This window comes from Protopterus annectens, chromosome 2.part2, assembly GCF_019279795.1.
Source record: "Protopterus annectens isolate FY-2018-M chromosome 2.part2, PAN1.0, whole genome shotgun sequence".
In the NCBI taxonomy this organism is placed as follows: Eukaryota; Metazoa; Chordata; order Ceratodontiformes; family Protopteridae; genus Protopterus; species Protopterus annectens.
Window position 1 is genome coordinate 467,404,564 of NC_056730.1, and position 14,736 is coordinate 467,419,299.

The window sequence follows — 14,736 nt, forward strand, 5'->3', positions numbered from 1 at the left end:
TGTAGAATGGGCTTTCACTTTGTGAGGCAAGGTGATGATGTTCTTGCTGTATATGAAGGTAATGCAACGTCTCAACCATAACGTCAATGTAACTTTAGAAACAGGATGACCTAGCCTTGGTCCAGAAATGGCCAGAAATAGTTGGTCTGATTTACGGGTAGATTTTGTTCTGTCCAAATAAAAATGTATTTGCCTGTGAACATTTAGGGAGTGCAGACAATACTCTCCCTTGTTAGAATGATTAGGAAAAAATACTGGGAGGTCAACAGACTGGTTTATACACTGCACAAATACCACTTTCGGTAAAAAGGAAGAATTAGCTCTCAGTGAGACTCTATCCTTATGGAAAATAAGGTAGGAACATTTGATGCATAAGGCTTGAAGTTCTGACAGATGTCTGGCCGATGTGACTGCAACCAGAAACAAAGCTTCCCAAGAGAGACACTTTAAATCACATGATGCAGGTTCAAAGGGGGGAGCTGTTAGAGCTTGTAGAACCAAGGCCAAATCCCAAGGTTGTACTGTTAACTAAAGGGAGGCTTTAGGTGAAAAACACCCTTCAAGAAAGTCTTACAGAATCTGTGCAACATGAGTGAAGAGTCCTGAAAGCAAATGTGGAAATTAGAAATGGCAGCTAAATGAACACGAATAGTACAGGCTGATACCCCAGATTGAAAAAGATCTGATAAGTAATCTAATACCTCCGAAACTGGGGCTGACAAAGGGTCCAATTGTTTGTTCGCTGTCCATAATGTAAACCTTTTCCATTTGCTGAGATAGATTAGCCTGGTGGATGATTTATGAGATGCAATAAGAATATTGCGCACCGGGGAGGAAAGGTTATCCTGCCTGGCAATCACTGGAAGTGGAGAAACCAAGCTGTCAGTTTCAGGTTTGTTAGATTGGGATGAGTCAGGCCCAGCAGATGGGAGATCAACGTTGGGGTTGAACTGAGAATCCATGGTCAATCTAGCAGTTGAGGTCAGAGGAAGGGGAACCAAACTTGTCGAGGCCAATATGGAGCAATGAGGATCACTTTGCTCCAACTGCTGTGCTTTCTTCATAAAATGAGAGCTGAGGGGTAGAGGAGGATAAGCATAAAGCAGACCCGAGGGCCAAGTGTGGACTAGAGAGTCTCTCGGTGACTGTCCCTGAGGGGGGGAGCAGGGCAAAGTAGTTGCTGCACTTGCAGTTGATTGGGGAGGCGAACAGATCGCAGGAAGGCTGGCCCCAGCGGTTGAAAATTTTTGCCGCTATCAGAGGATTGAGGGACCATTCATGAGGTTGTAGAATGCACCTACTCAATTTGTCTGCAATCACATTGGAGCTCCCGGGAATGTGCGTTGCAATTAGAAAGCGGTTGGAGGCTATCGCCCATTGCCATATTCAAGGCCTCTCAGCATAACGGATAAGATCTGGTGCCCCCTTGCTTGTTGATGTACCAGACTATTGACATGTTGTCTGATTGGATTGCAATAGTGCCTGACGGAAGGATCGAGTGGAATGCTTGCAATGCTAATAGCACTGCCCTCAGTTCCAGGACATTGATATGCAAATTGGCCTCTGTCTTCAACCAGGTGCCTTGGACTGAGTTTCCCTGACACAGCCCCCCCACCCCATCAGTGAGGTGTTCGTGGTGACCATGGCTTTTGGTTGATGGAGGCTGAAGGGGCGAAACCATTTTTGGGGATTTTGAGACATCCACCACAACAAATCATGCTTGCATCTTTGAGTTACAGTTATCTGAAAAGACAAAGGATGTTGTAGACTAGAGGGTACCACTGAGTGAGAAGTAGCCACTGAAGAAGTCTTATGTGGAACCTGGCCAGAGGAACAATGGTGATCGAGGCTGCCATTGAGCCCAAGAGTTGAAGTATGGACCGAGCAGAGGATTTGTGGTGACAGATTAGCGGCTGAACCTGATGTCTTATTCTTTGAAGTCTGTGATCTGGAAGAGATGCTGTGCAATTCCTCGTGTCCAACAGAACTCCGCTGAATTCTAAAGACTGTGCCGGGGTGGTGTTGGACTTCCCCAGTTTATAGTGATTTCCAGGCTGAAGTCTAGGGCTTCTTCCAGTAGACGCTTGATGGGGGCGGTAAGGAGCCAGTCATCTAGGTATGGAAATACCTGGAATTCTTGAAGTCGCAGGTGAACAATAACCACTGCCATGCATTTGGTGAACACTCTAGGGGCTGTAGAGAGACCGAAGGGCAGTGCTCAAAATTGGGAGTGACTGGCTCCTATGCGGAAGTATCTTCTTGAGCGCTTGTCCACTCTTATATGGTAATACATATCTTGAAGATCTACACAGCACATCCAATTGTCTTCTTCCAGAAGAGGAAGGATAAACTGAACAGTGACCATCCGGAATTTCTCTGTTTTTACAAATTTGTTTAGTGAGCTGAGATTCAGAATTGGTCTCCAGTTCCTTGTCTTTTCTGGCACTAAAAAGAGCCCTGAGTAAAAACCAGTTCCTATCTGGTCTGGGGGGACCGTTTGGATGACTCTCTTGTAGCAGCTTTCGGATTTTGTGTGCTGCTGCTCCCCTTTGACTGGGTGGGACGTTGGGTAAGTCTCTGGGGGAAGTGAGACAGAGATGGAAGGGAATGCGGTAGCCTCTGGATATTATTCGTTGTACTCAAGAATCGGTTATGATTTGCCAGGCAGTGGGGTACAAGGAAAAATGACCCCCGACCGCTTCCAGAGGTGAGCAGACAGGCAACGCTTCAGGAGCGCTGGTAGGGTTGACCAGAGAAAGAATCTCTGAAACCCCGGTTTCACGGACGTCCCCTGCCCCAAAAGGGGTGTCTTCCATGAGTGTTTCCCCCTCTGCCCCTAGGGGAGAACTCGGCACGTGCGTCATGGAAAGAGCTCTGTGATTTCTTGTGCCACATCCTCCTGCTCCTCTGATTTCTGGAGTTGAACTGTTGAAAGGTGGAGTGTCGGACACCAATGGCAGACAGGGTCGCACCATCTTGTTCACACCTTGCCAGCATATCTTTAATCTTAGGGCCAAACAATGAAGCAGCCTCGATAGCGGCGTTCATGAAGGAAGCCTTAAAGGAGTCCGCAAAGGTGCATCCAGGCATGACGCCTCATGACTATGCCTGCGCCTGCCACTCGAGCCGCTCCTTCCATTGCATGTGAAATGAGGCGCATGGAAGAATTGGATATCGATTCTAGGGTCATTATCTGAGAGGCTACGTTGTCGCGCACCTCATCAGAAACAGAACCTGCCAAGGTTTCAGATAGTTGGTTGATAAGGTCCCTCTGGAGCCTCGTAAAGTGTGCCAAGTAGTTCAAGGACGTTCAAGGACCTTACAGCGAAGGTCGAAGCAAACACATGCTTCCAGAGTCTATCACCCAGGGCTCCTTGTTGGGTGGATGGACAGTCTGGCTCTCTTCTGACAAGTCTTTTTTAGTTGCAGCTGCCACCAGCATGGCATCTACTAGAAGACCTTTGGACCAATGGGGATGCTCAGCTGGAGGAGAGAAAATCTTGTCAGGCCTCCCTGGTACAGCTTCCAAGGTGTCAGGAGCCTTCCATGCATGCTGGATGATGAGCTGGACAAGCTCATTAGCCGGTGGGGTAACCCAGGAGGTAGGGGGCCAGGCACGAAAAGCCTGCAGTAATATGGATTACTCTGAGGAAGGGTTGGAGGACTTCCAGTTGCCCCCTGTCTTAGGATCTCAAGGATGTCACCAAAGGACACCTCATCAGAGGGTGACCGTGGGGACCCTTCCCCATCATCAAAGTCCATATCTTCGGTCAAAGACTCCTCCATGGAGTCCATGTGCTTCCTCTTGCACGAAGCCTTGCAACGGACTTCCTCAGTGGGGAGCTCTGGGGAAGATTGCAAAGAAGGAATCTCCTGAGGGGGAAAAACCTGAGGCCCTTGTGCCCAGGATCCGACAGTCGCGGCACAGAGGTGGGCAAGGACTCCGACAGGGAGGTTTTGCCAGCAGAGGCAAGTTCCCTCTCCATGGCCTGGAAGGCCAGACCACCTGAAGAGGGATAAGAGCCCGGAACCTAGCACGACAACCTTGGAACCGGGGTCACACCCTGCTCCGATGAGCTGACCCCCCCCCCCAAACCAGGAGTCTCAGGAGGGCTGTTGAGTGTGAGGGGAGGAGAATTCCTGGAGGGTGCCATAGAAAAAATTGGCATGGAACTAAGAATGCCTACCCCCACGGCACAGACATTAGCCTGAGAAGGGCCCAATGCCCAGGGCACAGAGGGCCAAAAGGACGACTCCGGCTCCAAACTGAGGTCCATTGTTTGTGTTGAAGGAAGGGAAGCTGCTGTCAGAGGAAGGGACTTCGATGCTTCCCTGGAAGTCGAAGGAGGAGTGCAAGTTGGAGTCTGTGGAGAAATGCAGCCACCTGCAAGAGGGAGCGCAGCTTTAGACAGTTGAGAGAGAGAGAGAGACACCCCTGGCCACAAGCAACTGGTCGACAAGCCGCAACACATCCTGTTCTGAGAGACTCCTGGTCAACCTCATAGAGAGACCTAATGGAGATTCTGGCCTGTCTAAAAAGGGGCTATACTGGTTTCCCACAAATGGATCCAAAGAAGGAGAGTACTTGGTCCTTGCTCGTCCATGTGGTGTAGAGCCTGGAGCCGAGGGTGTGTGCACCGAGGAGAATGGCGTTGAGGTTATCTGTGCTGACAAAGGCAGCGCCATAGGTGTCAAGGGTGTCTGCACCATAAAGGGCAGTGTGGCAAATGTCTGCAGCAATGAATATGGTGCCGTTGAGGAAGGTGACTGCACCGGTAACGACGGTGCCATAAAGTACTGCACCGAAAAGCATGCTGGTGCCAAAGGCGTCTGCACCGTAGAGGGCAGTATCCTTGTCAGCATCGGCAAGGACGGAGCCGAATGAGTCTGCACCAACGGTGCTGAAGGAGATTGCACCTGTAGAGACGGTACTAATAAAGACTGCAAAGAAACTGTCGGTGTCGTAAGTATCTGCACCGGGAACTCCGGTGCCAGTGGCGATAAAGAAGACGTAGTTGGAGTGAGAATTAACTGGGTCGGTGCCGAGGCTGGGGCCGAAAGGACCACAGATAGCAGCGCCGAGCTTGAAATTGTTACCTTTTTGTGAGTTGACTCCTTGCAATCTCCAGAGGGAGATGAAATGAGTGACTTCGAGGAGGAAGAAGAATGCCTCTTACGGGGTTTAGCAGGAGGGGGTGAGCCCTCTGACCCAGAGATAGCCTTACAGAAAGAGTTTTAAGGAGGCCTTTCAGAATTGATTTATTCTTACTTTCATTTCGAGTCCTAGTCAAAAAAGTTCTACAAATCCCACATGGAGGATCCACTGAAAGGTGGGAAACATTCAAGCAACAGATACATAAATCATGGCCATCGGAAAGCGGTAACTTACGGCCAGATTCTGTACATTGTTTGAAACCAACACTACTTTTCTTATCTGACATAATGAAAAGAAGGGAGTACAACAATACCAAGAGGTTAAGAAAACTATCCAGAAGGGTAAGAAAGAGAGAAAAGAAGGCTTACCAACGATGGTAATGGAGAATTACCTCAAAGGCAAGAAAGGGAAAAATATTATAGGGAGACAGCCTCAAAGTTGTGATAGGGTAAGAGGATACAGATAATGATTTAAAAACTTTCTAAACACTAACAATAGAAAAACTTCAAAAATGTTCACTTAGCTGAGAGAGAATGGCTTGACACTGCTGTACAGCAACATGGCAAACAAGATCTGATGTAACAGGGAGCAGAGCACTGCGGGTAGGATCTTAGCTCGAGATTTTTTGGCTGACGCGAGCTTGGTATGAGACTGGCTCGGTTCAGAGGATGGAACCGATAACCCATCAGTAAGGAATGAACAAAGATTAACAACATCAGATCGCTGTGGATTACATTAATACTTACAATGACATAGAATTATTTAAAAAATTCTATCTAGCTGGGCTGGTAGCCTTCACAACTAGTTTTCATCTTTCACATGTATCTTTACCAAATGGGGAGTTAACCGTTAAAAAAAAATTGTAGCAAGCATTATGATGTTTTGATAGAAGATGGAGAAACAGTTAAAATGTCTTCTAATAGAAGACACCTCTGGAATGATGTTATGGCAGTGAACTGGAAGGACACATTTATGAGTAGAAATTCTGGATTTGGTCCTATATATGGAAAGCATTATACAACAGAAAAGAATCTGATGCCTAGAAAGGTTATGTCACACAGAATAGTATTTTATCTGAAAAATGGTGAATGTGCTAAAGAAATGTTGGTGGATATTATGGCAGGATACTTTTTCTCATGAATAATGCGTACAGCTCCACTAATTTCTTATACCAAGGGCAAGAGTACTGAAGATATGCTAATGCAGTTCCACTGTGTTTTGTCAAACATGCATTTGGTTGACAAATGCAAGCAACAGCAGAGATTGCCAAATATTCATAAAGTCAAACATTGGATATCTCTGAAGGTATGTTTCATCAAGACAGTTATGTGGGGTTTTGGAGGGGTGACAGTATTTGTACATGTGTTTGGATGATAGGGTTAGACGATGTGTTTGCAACCTTAAGCTTTAGAAAGAGTAATCATAATTTTAGATTGCTTTAGCATGGGTAACCTTAATATTAGATTTGGTTATGTTTGTGTGTGCAGTTGCCAAATTTGGGGCAACTGTCCATATCTGGAAGATTAAACATCTATTAAAAACATACACAATTTTGTGTGTTGATTCTACATAAATATGGGGGTGGACATGTTCTGAAAATGTACTTGTTTGAGGGTGTTCACTGAAGCAAAATGTCATGAAAATGTGACAAAGGTTCAGATGCAGATGAGAAGAAACAACGGTATAAGACCAGACTGCCAAACATTAAGGCATGCACATAAGACAAAAGTTGGAAATACAAATTAAAAAAAACTGCCATGTATAACTGGGAACAATAGCTTTTTAGGCTACTTTACCAATAGCATCTTGGAATGTAAATGGCCTTACAGGTATAGACAAAAAGGAAAGCATACTGAATTATATTAAGAAACAAGAAGTGTAAATAGCAATGCTGCAAGAGAAATGTGGAAAGAACAGAGCAAGTGAATTTGACAAAGAAAATATTTCAGGATGGATATTTAGCAGAATAACAGGGACAAAGAAAAAGAGGACCAATAATGCTGATTATTACAGGGGCTCTACTAAAGACAGAATAGGAAAAAAAAGACAATATTGTTAAATTCTGTGGTAGTAAGGAGAAACTAGCAAGAGAGGAGGATTACATTACCCTGAATCTATATTCCACCAAAAACTGCTACTGGGAGAAATAATCAGCTTTCAGCACCAGGGAATATTACTTATAGGTGGGACTGGAACACGGGAACATAGAAGGGAAAACATAAAAATGGGTAGATTTCTGAAACAATTTGTGAAAATAATTGTTACCGAAGATATGAATTCAGTAGAAGGAATGCAGGATGTACACAGTACTCCCCAAGGTACAAAATACTGGGCTAGACTGGATAGTAATGTATTTCACAGGAACATGTGCATTTAATTGGAAGCTTTGAAATACATCCAATAAATATTTCAGGATAATGAAGTAAAAGTGAGACAATCATGCTTTCCCACCTAACTGTTAAACAGAAATTCAAGGAATGGGTAGTGGAACTTGAGAGTTAAGGAAGATATTTTTTTTCCCAAAGGGATAGCTAGTGAGAGGGATAAAATGAAAATGGAGTTTACAATAAGGTGCAAATAAAAAAAGAAAGATACGCTTATGAAATTATAGGAATTATTTAGAGGGGCTGACAAAAGTTAAAATACTGCAGATTAAGGGGAATTTCACAGAACAGGAAGAGAAGCAACTGCAGAGTGCTAAAGAGAAAATACAGAAGCATTTGAATAATATGCATGAGTTTGGAAAGACTGCTCTTAAGCAACTATTTTTAACTCCAAAGAAGAAAACAACTTCTAGTACCACAACGTAGGTAACAGAAAGTAGAAACAGTTGTTGCCAAACATATGAGAACAGAAATAACCAGAGGTCACATCTCTCAACCTCTTAGTACAAGACATCTAGACCAAGTCTAAAATAATGGGGTAAGAAAGGCCCCAAAACAGGGTAAAAATTATCTACTGATCTTATATACTTAGAAAGTTGCTAGGGTGGCATTCATTTTCTGTAGAATATGAAGTTAAACTCAAATGTATGCCATTATTAGTAACTTCAATCCTCAGTGAGTTGATAAAAAAACTCACATTTTATGAGGAACGGACTGAAAATATAAGGCAAAAATCTTGACATTTGAGAAGTGTGCTTGAGATCCTATAAAAATACTGGGGGTGTTTTGGAAATTTTAAGAACATTTGTATAAAGCATAAAAATGTGAAAACCAAGAAAGAACACAAATGGAAGTATTTATGGAAGACTTAATTATCCCAACATTTGAAAATGAGTCTCAACAACCAAAGGTTAAGACAGGAGGAAGTACTATCAATCTTCAGGGAAGTTCCTAGGAACAGATGGTATTCCTGTAGAAGTTGGAAAGTTAGGAGGAAGAACAGTGATAAAGATATGGAAGATTTTGTTTAATAGTATTTTAAAAGGAGGGGAAGCACTAGCATCTTGGAAGAAAGCTGTGATGGCTGTGTTATCCAAAGAGAGTAAAGACCTGTCAGACCCAGCCTCATATAGACCAATTTCAATAAGTGCTTATGTCTATACTAGCTAAAAGAATGGCAAAGGTGTTGTCAAAGTTGATAGCTATGGATCAATATGGCTTTGTTGAGGGGAAGCAAGCATTTGACAACATTAATAGAACAATGATCCAAAGGGAAACAGAATGTAAGAAAATTCGACTATTATCGGTGTGTCTTGATAAAGAGAAAACATTTGACAGAGTAAGCAGGGATATTGTAAGTACGGTAATGGAAGAATTTGTATTCCTTGACACAATAATGCCAATTAGGAGGATATATGAAGGATCAGAGGCAAAACTTAAAGTAGGAGGGTTCCTCTCGAATGAGCTGTATTTGAACAGAGATACCAGGCAGGGGTGTCCTCTTTCCCCATTGTAACTTTCTTCATATTTAGAGCAACTGGCAAAAAAAATAATAATAAATAGGGACTCGGACGTTCAAGGACATCATTGGTATGGTAATAAAGAAAAGTTGGTTATACTTGCAGATTACATTGTTTGTACTTAACTAATCCAGAAAATGATCTCTGCATTGTGAAAACTTATGAAACAGTTTTAAGTCATTTTTGGGGATGTAAAAGTAATGAGTATTAAATAAGAAGTTATGTACCTACCATAACGTTCCATGTTAGTTGTCTTCTTCTCACCTTCTTTCTTGCTGGATGGGTTCGGAGCCGATCCTCAGCTCCGACTCGGCCTATACGATAGCTCGCGAGCTATTTTTACCGGCTCGAGGCAGCCCTATATCCCACAATACCATGCACTAACTCCCCAGATCTCATTGGCAGCTAACACATAGTATAGTTTTATTGTTATCAAAAAATAAGCCTTTATACAAAGATATGGTCTTCCTGCTGGTAATACTCATGATACGGATAACCTTGGATAACTGTGTGTCATGAAAGAGAAGGACTCAGAGACCTTCAAGTCTGTCCAGGCTAGGGGGCAGGAGGGAGGGACGCAAGAAAGAAGGTGAGAAGAAGACAACTAACATGGAACGTTATGGTAGGTACATAACTTCTTAATGTTAAGTTGTCATTCTCGCCTTCATTCTTGCTGGATGGGACAGCGTCCCTAGCACCTTGGTCCTGGGTGGCTCAACGGAACAGACTCCTGAGTACGGTGGAACCAAAGTCAGCTCTATTTCTGGAGGCTATATCAAGTTTGTAATGGGTAATAAAAGTATGTTGAGAAGCCCATGTAGCTGCTGCACAAATGGCATCTAATGGTAACCTTGCTTGAAAGGCTGTTGAGGTTGATAGTGCCCTGGTTGAATGAGCTTTAGGTCTTGAAGGAAGTTGTTTGGGTCTCAACTCGTAGACAAAGGTAATGATGGATGCTAACCATCTGGAAAGAGTTACCTTTGATACCGAAGTCCTTTCTTTCCATCAGCATAAGAGAGGAAGAGCTGTTCTGACTTTCTGAATTGTTTTGTCCTGTCTAGATAATACCGCAGTTGACGAACATCCAAGGAATGTAATTTCTGTTCAGCCCTGTTTGAATAATTCGGGAAGAAAACAGGCAAGTCAATAGTGTGGTTCAGATTTGATTCAGACTAGACTTTTGGTAGGAAGGAAGGATTCTTTCTGACAGCTACCCTGTCTTTATGAAAAACTAAATAAGGGGGGCGGACAGACAAGGCCTGAAGTTCCGACACCCTTCTGGCAGATGTTATAGCCACCAAAAACAGAGTTTTCCAAGAGAGGAGCTTGAGGGAACAAGAAGCTGCAGGCTCAAAGGGAGGGAGAATTAATGAAGTTAACACTAAATTTAGATCCCATTGTGGAGGAGGATCCTTAATGGGAGGTCTGAGCAAGAAGATGCCCTTGAGGAATGCTTTACAGAGCTTATGTGACATAATATTGGTTTCCGAGAGCCCTACATGAAAATTGGCAAAGGCCGCTAGTTGTACTCTGATAGTGGCCAACGACGATCCTGAATGAAAAAGCTCCGCTAGAAAATCTAGAACTTTATGAGTTGGTGCATTAAAAGGATCTAAGGACCTAGCTTCTGCCCAGAATGAAAAACGCTTCCATTTACTCGCATAAGTCTTGCTAGTATTGGACTTATGGGAGGCAAGAATGATATCACGGACAGGAAGAGAAATAAAGGGAAGCCTGGCTAAGGTTGGAAGTGGAGCAACCAAGCTGTGAGGTTGAGGGAGTGAAGAGACTGGTGCAGCTTGCCCGTCAGATGGGTCAAAAATTCTGGAAATGGTTCCAGATGCCAGGGCTGTTCCAGTAGATGACGGTACAGGAACGGAAACCATACTTGTCGAGGCCAGTATGGGGCAATGAGGATCATTTTGGATCTCAATGCGGTTGCATTCTGGATTAATTGCGGAATCAACGGAAAGGGGGGGAAAGAGTATAGAAGACCCCAAGGCCAATCGTGGACAAGAGCGTCTCTGGGGGGATGGCCTGGTAGAGGGAAGAGTGTGAAGAAGTCGAGGCACTTGCTGTATTGAGGTGTTGCAAAAAGGTCGCAGCAAGGCTGGTCCCACTTCTGGAAAATTCTCTCTGCTACCGTTTGATTTAGAGACCACTCGTGAGGCATGAGAATTGTTCTGCTCAGTCTGTCCGCTATGACGTTGGACCTCCCGGGGATGTGCGTTGCTATCAGAAACCGCTGAGAGGAGATCGCCCACTGCCAAAGTCTGAGTGCTTCTCGACATAGGGGGTAGGACTTTGTTCCGCCCTGCTTGTTTATGTAACACACTACAGACATATTGTCTGTTTGAACTGCTATAGTCCCCGTGGGAAGAGAGTCCTGAAGGGCTTGCAACGATAAAAACACTGCTCTCATCTCCAGGACATTTATGTGCAGGTGGCATTCTAATTGTTGCCATGTGCCCTGGACAGTCCTGCTCTGATAGTGCCCCCCCCCCCCACCCGATCAGGGAGGCATCCGTTGTCACCGTGGCAACTGGAGGGGGAAGAACAAAGAGTCTGCCCTAAAGAAGTTGAGGGGAGACCATCCACCAGGAGAGGTGTTTTTTGCAAGTTGGGGTTATCACAATGTAGTGAGTCACTGGGAGCCATTGAAAGGACCACTGAGAAAATAGCATCCACTGGAGAATTCTCATGTGGAAGCGGGCTAAAAGGAGAAGGAGAATCGCCGCTGCCACGAGGCCTAATGTTTTCAGTACTAACTTGACTTGAATTCTGTTGGACGGAAACAGAAACTGAACATACCGCCGTATGTCTGTCACTCTCTGAGGTGGTAATGTTGCAGACATTTCTGTGGTGTTTAACACGGTGCCTATGAATTTTATACATTGACAAGGCGACAAGGAGGATTTTGCGAAATTTATGGAAATACCTAGTTTGTTGCAAATGCGAATGGTGTAGTCCCTGGCTATGATAAGATGCTGCTTGGTGGTAGCGGTAATGAGCCAGTCGTGTAAATATGGAAACACCTGGAATCCTTTTTGTCTCAGATGAGCCGTGACCACTGCCAAACATTTGGTGAACACCTGGGGGGCTGTGGTGAGACCAAAGGGCAGGGCTCTGAATTGATAATGACTGGCTCCCAGCTGGAAGCGGAGAAACCTCCTGGAGCGCCTATGTATCTTTACATGATACTACACGTCCTGAAGGTCTAACGAGCACATCCAGTTGTCTCTGCCCAAGAAGGGCAGAATGGACTGCAGCGTTACCATCTGAAATTTTCTTTTCTGCACAAACTTGTTCAGTCTGCTGAGGTCCACAATGGGTCTCCAGTCTCCTGCCTTTTTTGGTACCAAAAAGAACCTGGAGTAAATTCCGGATCCTAGCTGGTCTGCTGAGACTGCCTGGATGACTCTTTTTTCTAACAGCTTTTTTTATCTCTAGCTGTGCCTGACCCCTTTGTGCGGGTGGTACGTCTGGGAGGGGTCTCGGAGACTGGATGGGAGGGGAAATGAAGGGGATTTTGTAACCCTCGGATATGATCAACTGTACCCATTTGTCTTGAGAGAGGGATTGCCAGGCTTCCGGGTACAGAGATAACCTTCCCCAGACTGCCTCCGAAGGTGGACAGTCGGGCAGCTTCTCAGGGATGCTGAAAGCGTTGGTCAGGGAAGGATTCCCTGGAACCCTGGTTCTGTGGACCCCCTCTGCCCCTGGGGTGGTGTCTATTATTGTTCCCCCCTCTGCCTCTGGGGGGAAGTTCACCACGTGCGGCAGGCGCAACTCCCTGTGGTTTGCGGAACCACATCTTTCCACCCTTCTGACCTTTAGGGTATGGTCTAGATGGTGTGGAAAAATGGACTCCCACGGCAGAGAGAGTCTTACCATCTTGCTCGCATCTGGTGAGGGTAGTCTTCACCTGAAGTCCAAACAACTCTGAACCATCAAAGGGGGTGTTGGTGAAGGACGCCTTGAAGGGATCAGCAAAATTACAGAGTCGGATCCAGGTGTGACGTCTCAATGCCACACCTGTGCCTGCGGCCCTACTCGATCCACCAGCTGCATAAGAGATAAGCCGCATGGAAGAGTTCGCAATGGAATTCAGGGTAGCCAGCTGGGAGTTAATCTTGTCCTGAAACCCCGCAGCAGAAGGATCCTGTATGGTTTCACCCAGTTCTTTGAGGAAATCTCTCTGAAGGCGGGTGAAATGACAAATAGTTCAGCGACTGCATGGCAAAGGTCACTGAAGCAAATGTCCACTTCCTGTACCTGTCCATAGTCCTGGAGTCTTTGTTAGGAGGATGAACAGGTACAGAAGGATCAGCTAATTCCTTCTTAGTGGTGGCTGCTATTACCATAGCATCTACCGAGACACCCTTGGTCAGAAATGGTTTGTCTACCGGAGGAGAAATAAATTTAGAAGGCCTCCTAGGGGTAGGTTCCATCGAGTCAGGAGCTACCCACGCCTTTCTGGCCACTACTTGCATCAGTGGGTCGAAAGGAGGGGACACCCAGGAGGTGGAAGGGTGAGACCCGAAAGCGTCAAGGTAAACCGACTCGTCCTCGGAGGGTTTGAGGGTGGACCAATTCCTCCTCTGTTTTAGGATCTCTAGGATGTCTGAAAAGGAGACATCCTCAGAGGGGGATCTCGGGGAACCCTCCGACTCATCCAAGTCGGTGTCCGAAGTGAGAGACTCGGGGGAGTCCACGTGTTTCCTCTTGCACTTTCTTTTCCTAGGGGGTTCCCCTGAAACTTCAGGGAAGGCCTCGGACGAGGAAGAGACACCCAAAGTGGGTACCCTGTGCTTTGGATCTCTGCTATCAGTTTCAAGAGGATGACCAGAGACCGTAACAGGCACTGTGGGAGGAGGAGTTGAAGGAACCAACCTTGGAGAGGACACCGGATCCAGCACGCTCCTCATCACCTCAAAGGCTCCCCTATCAGGCACCAAAGACAGCCCTGGCTCCAAGGATACCAGGATCGCCCCCGGCGCTGACAGAGAAGGCTCCGAGAATGATGTCGGGGCTGAACTAACCAGAGCCGACGCTCCGAGAGGGAGAAAGGGGTCGGACAAGGGTCCGATGCCACTCGCCCCTTCGGAGCCGACGATGGAGTCTCGGCGCCCGGACCTCTCCACGAATGGCACCAATGAAGAGGTCGGAGCCAACTACGTTGGAGCCGAAGGTGGTAGTATCGGCTCCGACGTGGGCAAGGTCCCGGTTCCGACAAACTCCGGCTCCAAACTCAACTGAAGAGTCGGAGGAGGAATCGAAAGTGGTACCGAGGGAGCCACAGTCTGATGAGATGGGCTTTGAATTATTTGGGCCAGTGCCTGGGACTTCAGGAGTCTACTGACCACCCTCTCAATGTCATGGTCGGACAGCCTGGAAGACCTGGAAGAATGAGTCCTATGACTCCGCTCCGACAGTAAGGGCGATGTTGGAGCCGATCGAACAGACTCTACTGAGGGCGATCTAGAGCGCTTCCGTGCTGTTGTCGGCTCCAAAAAGGGTTTAGGAGCAGGCAAAGTCTTGCTCACATCGGATCTGGCCGGAGCCGATGTCGGAGCACTGTCGGTTCCGCCAGCCGTCGACTCAGAAGCTGGAGCCGAGGGTTTGGCGGGGTTGGGCGACTTCCCCGAGCCAGACTTAGACGGGGAGTCGTCGGGCT

At 46.1% G+C, this 14,736-nt stretch overlaps 1 protein-coding gene across 2 annotated transcripts in view; it reads right to left on the reverse strand.

Annotated features, from left to right (window-relative positions):
* CERT1 (ceramide transporter 1) overlaps window positions 1–14,736 on the reverse strand; it is a 2,527,843-nt gene that overhangs the window by 27,565 nt on the left and 2,485,542 nt on the right. The gene's annotated exons all lie outside the window — the stretch shown is intronic.